The sequence below is a fragment of the Trachymyrmex septentrionalis genome, unplaced genomic scaffold (assembly GCF_001594115.1).
Source record: "Trachymyrmex septentrionalis isolate Tsep2-gDNA-1 unplaced genomic scaffold, Tsep1.0 scaffold5, whole genome shotgun sequence".
Lineage (NCBI taxonomy): Eukaryota > Metazoa > Arthropoda > Insecta > Hymenoptera > Formicidae > Trachymyrmex > Trachymyrmex septentrionalis.
Genome location: NW_017305672.1, coordinates 1,969,062 through 1,977,189, shown reverse-complemented (window position 1 = coordinate 1,977,189; position 8,128 = coordinate 1,969,062). Strand labels below are relative to the sequence as shown.

The 8,128-nt window shown below is 28.8% G+C and overlaps 2 protein-coding genes across 7 annotated transcripts in view; both read left to right on the top strand.

The window, feature by feature from the left end:
* The window catches only part of LOC108751581 (synaptobrevin homolog YKT6), a 72,778-nt gene extending 70,108 nt beyond the window's left edge, over positions 1-2,670 (top strand). The window contains exons 4-6 of one of the 2 annotated variants that reach the window (XR_001939505.1): positions 1,563-1,701; positions 1,979-2,046; positions 2,132-2,670. The gene's annotated coding sequence lies outside the window, so the exon portion shown is untranslated. Of the gene's footprint in view, positions 1-1,562; positions 1,702-1,978 lie in introns of both variants that reach the window. The other variant, XR_001939504.1, reaches the window with a different exon arrangement.
* Positions 2,671-5,243: 2,573 nt separating this feature from the next.
* The window catches only part of LOC108751570 (myb-like protein U), an 8,505-nt gene continuing 5,620 nt past the window's right edge, over positions 5,244-8,128 (top strand). The window contains exon 1 of one of the 5 annotated variants that reach the window (XM_018491808.1): positions 5,244-5,265. The gene's annotated coding sequence lies outside the window, so the exon portion shown is untranslated. The other 4 variants (XM_018491803.1, XM_018491806.1, XM_018491807.1 and 1 more) reach the window with 4 other exon arrangements.

Genomic DNA, 8,128 nt, shown 5'->3' with positions numbered 1-8,128 from the left:
GTAATCACATCCTAATGATTCCGGTACATCACTGCGATATTAGTTTCGCGTGACACACGATATCCAATGACAATATACCTTTAGCCCGGATCCTCATACAGACAACGCTTTAACATAGAGCGCTGATTGGTGAAAAGTCTATTGTGGGGGTAAAATTTACCTCTATTACTCTTTTTTCATCAATCAGCGTTCGCTGTTTGCCCGTATGAGGATTCGGGCTTAGAATGAAAATATCGGTAAAGCTATACACTCATTGGATATCGCATGTCGCGCGCGACGAACATTGCGCTGGTGTGCAGGAGGCATAAGCCATTATCTTGACCATAATATAAGTGCATACAGTATGGATTCTGAACATTTTGTCTCCAATTTTTAGTGCGCATGCGTCGGTTTCCAACAGGAATTTGAGTTTCTTCAATAAGTTGAAATTACAGGTTAGGTTAGGTTAGCTGGATCTTCTTCTCATAAAATATAATCAAATTAAGTTTTACTAAAAAATTAAATCAAATTTTTTCGGAGACGTTATATTGTGTAGACTGCTATATTTGTATACGATAAAGTATTACGATTCTCGTAATAAAGTGTGCGTGCGTGCGCGCGCGCAGTTAATCAATTATTATTTCAATATAATCAATTTTTAATTTACTTATTACTGTTTAATATTATTATTATTATTAATGTGAATATTATTTTTATATAATGAGTTTGTTAACATTATATTATTATATAATTCAAATTTAAAAATATACTCACTATGAACAATTTTCATGATACGATCGAATTGTCTTTTTTTTTAGAAAAATCATTCTTAGCTTTACAAAAACTCAAATTTATAAGCGCTTTGTTAACAGTGGTCAGTCATGTGACCTAGAGCCCACTCAAATCAAAGGTGCCGAGTCTATAAAGTGTGCTCGTAATAAAGTGTGTTCAGTGTCTATATTGTACTTATACTGTGTCCTGGGGATTAATTGTTTATCTTTGGTGCTTTTCATCAAGGCTTTTAGACGACACACATAAACATAGTGTCGGACGTGGTGCTTTCCAATAACAATACGCCACGATTGGACACAAAAGAACGTAGTCGAACACTATGATTGGTTGCCAATTTTTGGTTAAAGTATTTTAATAAAATTGTATCTACGCATAATTAATATATTTTTAAATGTACATTTGTAAATATTGCAATAAACAAATTCCTTGGTGACATTTCTTTTCATGATTGTTTTATTGAGAAAACAGTATTCTTAGAGGAATAATAATATTTTATTTTATGCAGAGAATGAACGTGAGTATAACAAGAGAATTCTATTTTATTTCACTTATTATTAGTTATCTTTTAATGAATAACTGATATAAGTAGAACAAAATTTTAAATAGTACTTTAATTGTTTATATAATAGAAATGTCTTGTTAACAAAGCATTGAAAACAGTAGACATAATACAATGCAACTTTCAGAATCTACAAGTAAAGAATGTATATATACTAATAATTATCTGTAATAATTGACAAAAATAGATATAAGTCCATACTTTATATTTACATTTACATATATTTTTACAGATGCTGTTTGGGATCGAAAAGCAACATTGGCTGTTACAAGCTTGTATGAAGCAAATATAGAAATGATGGATTATCCTAAAAAAAAAAAGGAAAAGTATGAGACGCAATAAGAATCAGACTACTGAAGTTTGGAATAAAGGTATTTTTTTATTAAAGAAGATATATTACTTTCTACGTCCATAATAATACATCGACTTTACTCCTAAAGATTTACATGACATCAAATAATGAAGGAATTTTAAGTGATAATTTAAATAATTTTGAATAAAATTAAATATTTCTTAAGTTAACTCTATACAATTTTATACAAACTACATATTTTATATAATAATAGATATAGATACAAATGTAACTATTCCTTTCTTGTTTATTCAAATATTATATATTAACACAGCAATTACTCTATCTTATTTTAGATGACATATGACCAAGTCCAATGGAAAATCGTTAATGAAATTGATTAATGAAATGCATTAATGAAAAGGTACAGAGAAGTAGTAGACAATAATTCAAAGTCGGGAAGGGCTTGCATGGACTAAGAGTGTATAAGCAGTTGGATGAAATTTTAGGATCGCGACAACGTGCCAGTACTGGGCATACTGTTTCATCGAAATTATCAACATCTGTCACTTGTACTTCGACTTCTGAAAAAGAATATTTGAGTGAATCCTCTTCAATTCAGACCAGTCCATCAAAATTAATTTTATCGAAGAATGATCTTATAAACTCAAATATTACTAGCGTGAAAAATCGTAAGCGTTCCTCTCATGGGACGGGCTCCAAAACTGTAGCAACAAAGGTAGAACTAAAAAAACAGTGGCTACATCATTTACAAAGAAGACCGTGATCATATTAAAGATCAAACAAATGCAGATTTGTTGGAGGCTAAAAAAGAAGCTCTAAAGTTAAAAAAAAACAACTTGATTTAAAAGACTCTGAATTGGAGCAACGAAAAGAAATCGCAAGGAAGAAAACAAAAGAAAAAAAAACCCGTCATATGGAATTATTAGAAATTGAACAATTAAAATACGAATTGTTAAAGAAACTTGTAGAAGACGAAGAAAATGTCCATAAAATTTCAGATTCTGATTGAAATTCTATAATTAAAGCAGCGTTAAGATTTTATTTAAGTTTTTATTTTTATTAGTATTTAGGTATTTTATTTTCTCTTTGTAAGCATATAAGTTATAATGCCAAAAATATAAATTATAAGCGAAACATTTAAACAAATTAGGAAAATATTATATTTTTTTTTAATGTTACTATCTCTTTTATTGAAGCACACTTAAAAATACAAAAAATGTTTAAAAGAGATGTAATAAATAAGTAGTATTGTTCAATAATTTTTAATAAAGAGAATTTAATATTACATATATAAGATACAAATATTGTCGATAGTTATTTGTATTTTATGGAATCAACATTATTACAAATTTACATTATACGTATTTGGAAAATTATGCAAAATTCTTACAGTAATTTATTGTTCAGGGAACAATTCATTGAAAAGTTGTATTCTGCGATCATCTTGTTCCACTCTATGATCTTGTATTTCCTCATAATTGTCGAAATTATTAAAATTTTCTTATCTTTTCATTATCTTCAGGAAAATCATAAACATCATTCTCGTCTATACAATAATTGTGTAACATATAATACAGTAAAAAATTTGATTTGACGGAATCGTCCTTTTAATTCCCTTATTGCTTTTTCAACAGATATTGTGGATGAACGTATAAAATTGAATTCCCTCTACTGTGGTGTAAGATGACCATTATCATGAAAAGGTGGTACAAGTCACGACAAAGATAGATATGCTAAGTCTCCTAATAAAAAAGTATCAGGAAATAATATACCATTGTCAGCATTTGCTGCACAATTCTGATCTTCGGAATATATGCGCATTATGGAAAGATCACAATGTTGGTAATCCGCATATGTACATCTATCACTATTTGTAAACTAATAGAAAAAAATTTTTTTCTATTACAAAAGTCTTGTGCGTGCACTGCAGGTTTTTCTATCCGAATACGAGTACCATCGATGGTTCCTAAGACATTTGAAATTCCTTACTTGGCACGTCAACCTTCAATGATCGTTATTATACGATTTTGTCCTTGTGGCCATTTAATCACTACATCTAATTTTGTCATCAACCAGGCTATGACACGACGGAGAATGCGAAATAGATGAAATAGAAATTCCAACTCTATCAGCCATAGTTCGCAGATTCTGTTTTGGTAATGTACCATAAAAAAATTAAAAAACTTAATTTTGCTGAAATTAGTTTCTTTCCAAACGAATGCAATGGAATAAAATTTGATAAATGCTCATCTGTAGAAAATTTATTTCGTACTTTATATACAGCATGTATTATAGTAATAATAATAATTGTGTAGACCATTATGTGTATAAATCGATAATGAATATATTTCATACCAATTAGTTTTTGTGCAGATTCAATCTTAAATGTTCCTTAAAATCTTGATTTATCCAAGAGTCAATAACCAAAAGATAATTCTCAATACGATGTCTTTTTCGGCTAGTCGTTAAATAATGTAAAAGAGGAAAAAACACTAAGTCTACATGATCTTCATCATTACTAAAAGTACTATTACTTTCACTATTGCTCAATTCTTTCATTGCACTGCTTTCATCGGAACTGCTGTCTAAATTGGAAGTTTCTATTAACTGATATACAATTTTTATTTTATTCATCTGCAAAATATCATATTTATAACTTATCACAATTGTAAATAATAATAATGATAGTTATGTTTATTTGTACGCGTATTTTAAGTATATCAATACGCTCCTTATCCGCCATTTTTCAATCAAATGATTAATGAGCTCACTAGAGCTACGTTCGAAAACTACCTGAATGCTATCGAGTATCTATCATTTGTATTTTCGAACGCAATCTGTATAGTAAACCCTAGCAATCTAATTCAAACTAAACGCGTTCCATTTAAGTATCTAAGCACAGTGTTTGGCCGTGTTACACAGTGTCGATCTGTGCTGTCTAAATGGAAAGCACCCCTTGAGATCTAGTAAAATTTATAAAAGCTCTCATTTGATTGGTTAACTTTTACTATAGCAAAAATATGACATTTTTCACATAACATTGCTCAACAAGAATTTAGATGTCGAATTCAGTCAAATTATGCTGAATCGTGCCGAATTTGTAGAAATTTTCCATCGTATTGATCATAGTGTATACACTATTGCCACCTTTGGTACATTTCTAACTATGCTGGTACCCTGGTATTACATTGCAGAAAATACAGTAAATTTGGTATAATTTCAATATCTGGTACAATTTTTGGTACATTATTCAAAAAATAATTTTGTAATTTTGTATCTAAATACAAAAACAGTCACAGAAAAATATCATCATATTTTATTTTACTTACTAACTGACGCGATAGCTAATAATCTCTTGTAACACGTTCATTGGCTACAGCCTTGCATCTTGTCATACAGCGTTTCCGCGTGTGGATAAAGTATCCAACTAATCTGATCTTTCAAGAATTCACGCGAGTTTTCAATTTATGAAGATTACTATGTATTTATTTGCTATTTTTAAATCAGATAAGACTGAACTGATAAGCCAACTACAAACAACTTAAAACATTTATAAGAAAAAGTGCGTAATGTTACGATTAAAAAAGATATATTATATCTAACGATATAATATGGAAAGGTAAGTTTCTTTATTATTTAATAAATTAGAATAAAAAGATATGTATTTTTTTTATTTCTTTATCTTATGTAAATATGCTATTATACCTGTTTTAGGTTATCTTCTAATAACAGATTTGATAAAGAAAATAATTCCATTATTAGAAAAAAAAATTATGCATAAATTTAATAATGACTAGATAACATAATTTTCTTGGTTAAAAAAAAATAAAGACTAAACTTTTTGTACAATATGTGAGATAAAAATTATTGGTAATTTGATTCATATAAAACGATATGAGCAATTTAGTAAACATACAGATAATTATTTCATACGTAAACAATCTATCAAAATAGAAAAATTTGTTGATAGAAATAAAAAATCTATGCATGAAAAAGAAATTTTTATCACAATTAAAATTAATTATATTTTTATGTGAGCATAATCTGCCATTTTTGTTAATGGAACATTTACCAAAATTGCGTTTAATATGTCCAGGTTCAAATATTGCCAAAAATATAAATTGTAGCAGAATAAAAGTCACAGCTAATAAATGAATGTTTAGTTAAAGAACAATTAGAAGTTTTGCAAAAAAACATTTTAGAAGAAAAATGTTATTATTCTATAATTATTGATGAAACAATAGATGTTTCAATAAAAAAGTGTTTAGCAGTAGTTATATATTTCTTCTATAAAAAAAAAGTTAGAGATATGTTTCTTGGTCTTGCACCAGTTCATTTGGCTAATGCTGAAAAACTCTTTAATTTAGTTGTCGAATTATTTAAAAAAAAAAAGATACCGCTTGAAAACATCCTTGGATTTGCTGTTGATAATGCGGCTATTATGATAGAACAGAAATCAAGTGTTCAGACAAAATTATGATAATTAAATAAGGATATATTTACATTAGATTGTATATCACTCGTATTTATGTTTATCGAAAGCTATAACAAAGTTACCAAAATCCGTGGAAGAATTTATAAGGAATTCGTATAACCATTTTACTAATAGCCCAAAACGAAAGGATGATTTAGAAGATAACCAAATATACCCTTTCAACTAAATGGTTATCATTGCAAGTAAGTTTATTGAAATTTCAATAAGGTATAACTTATTCAGTATTATTAATAATTTTTATTGACAATTTGATAAATTGATAAAACATTTCTTAATTCTTAAACATTTCTTAATTCTTAAAAATATTGTATTTATGAATTCCTTATATCATAAAATAGATTTAACAGTTTAACATTTTAGTGGAAATGGAAATTAATGCTATTGTACATAACATTTTTTTATTTTTAATAGGCGTTGACAGAGTACTTTTGTTGTGGGATACATTATTAATTTAATCCCTTTTGCTTATTCTTTTTATTTTACACATATCTTATAAAATTTAATTACAGGAAATATTAATTTTATTTATAAAAGATTTGTTCTTGATTTAACATGCTTATAAATAAACTTTACCAAGAAATATATGTATGCATATGTATTGAATGTGAGAAGGATAATCAACTATCATTGATCGATACGCCTACTCCTTAATTCACTACTGCTACTGCCCATTGTAGACCATGCATAACATTGGATTCGCTATTGGTATTACCGTCTCTATTGTGATTGGCCAATTTACTTACTGCTTACGTGTTATGGCCTTACGTTCTTACATGGACTTTACTGATTACGTCTTAGGGTAAAATCACACGGTACGGGAATCAGCATGCGTGACAGAGGATTGATCGTGATTCGAACAAACAATTGTGGGAAAGACATATAGGCGGAATAGAAAAATGCGGAAGAGATAGAAAATGCTGATTGGCTGTTCGAATCACGCATCCTCTGTCCCGCATGCTAATTCCCGTACTGTGTGATTTCACCTTTACGGCCTTATGTTTTTGAATGTGCCATGGGCTTTATGGAACACAGTTACAGAACTAGTTACAGCACTACCAACCTTGTAACTAAAAAGAATATTTCGACACAGCTATCGGAACACACAATCTCGATATAGCTCGATTATCCATGTGTACGTTTTGCTTTAATTATACAAATTCACTGCTTTAAAAAACACAAATTTACTGCTTTATTTTACAATGTGTTTTTTGTTTTCTGTTTCTTGTTTTTTGTTATTTTTTACATCTTATCTTTTTGTTTCTTATTCGGTTTTTTGTTTTATGTTGCCCGAGATAAAAGTTAACGAACTTCGAAAGAAACAGAAAATACGTAGCAAGAAATACAATAGTCGATAAAATGATTGCAAAGGGAGAAGAAGTAAGAGGCAAAAAGCAAGAAATAGGAAACAGTACATAGGAAAGAGCATATTGTAGAATAGGCTTTACAAACAAATTCACTGCTTTAAAAACACAAATTTGTTATTAATGCAAAGAATTTCTGTGCTTAAAACAGTGAGTTTGTGTTTGTAAAGCAGTGAATTTGTGTTTTTAAAGCAATGAATTTGTGTAATTAAAGCAAAATGTATACATAGAATTGTATCGAATCGGAATGATAGATATCTTAACCTCTAAAGTCTTGAACTTTAATAACGGGTTTTCTATAATAAGTCATTGCCTAAGCTTTAAATCTTAAGCTATAAGAAATCGACCAATCATAATCGATTATTCTTCTTATATTTGATTGTGATTGGTTAATTTTTTATGACTTAAGACTTAAAACTTAAGTAATAGCTTATAGAAAGCCTGTAACACGCGTTCTACAATAACAAACCATTAATCATAAATCAGAAGTTAGAAGTTGGAAATTGACTACTGTGATTGATCAATTTCCAATTTCTAACTTCTGATTTATGACTAATGGCTTATTGCAGAATGGTCATAAGTCTGGATCTATAATATATGTTTTAAGCCTTAAGTTGTAAGAAATT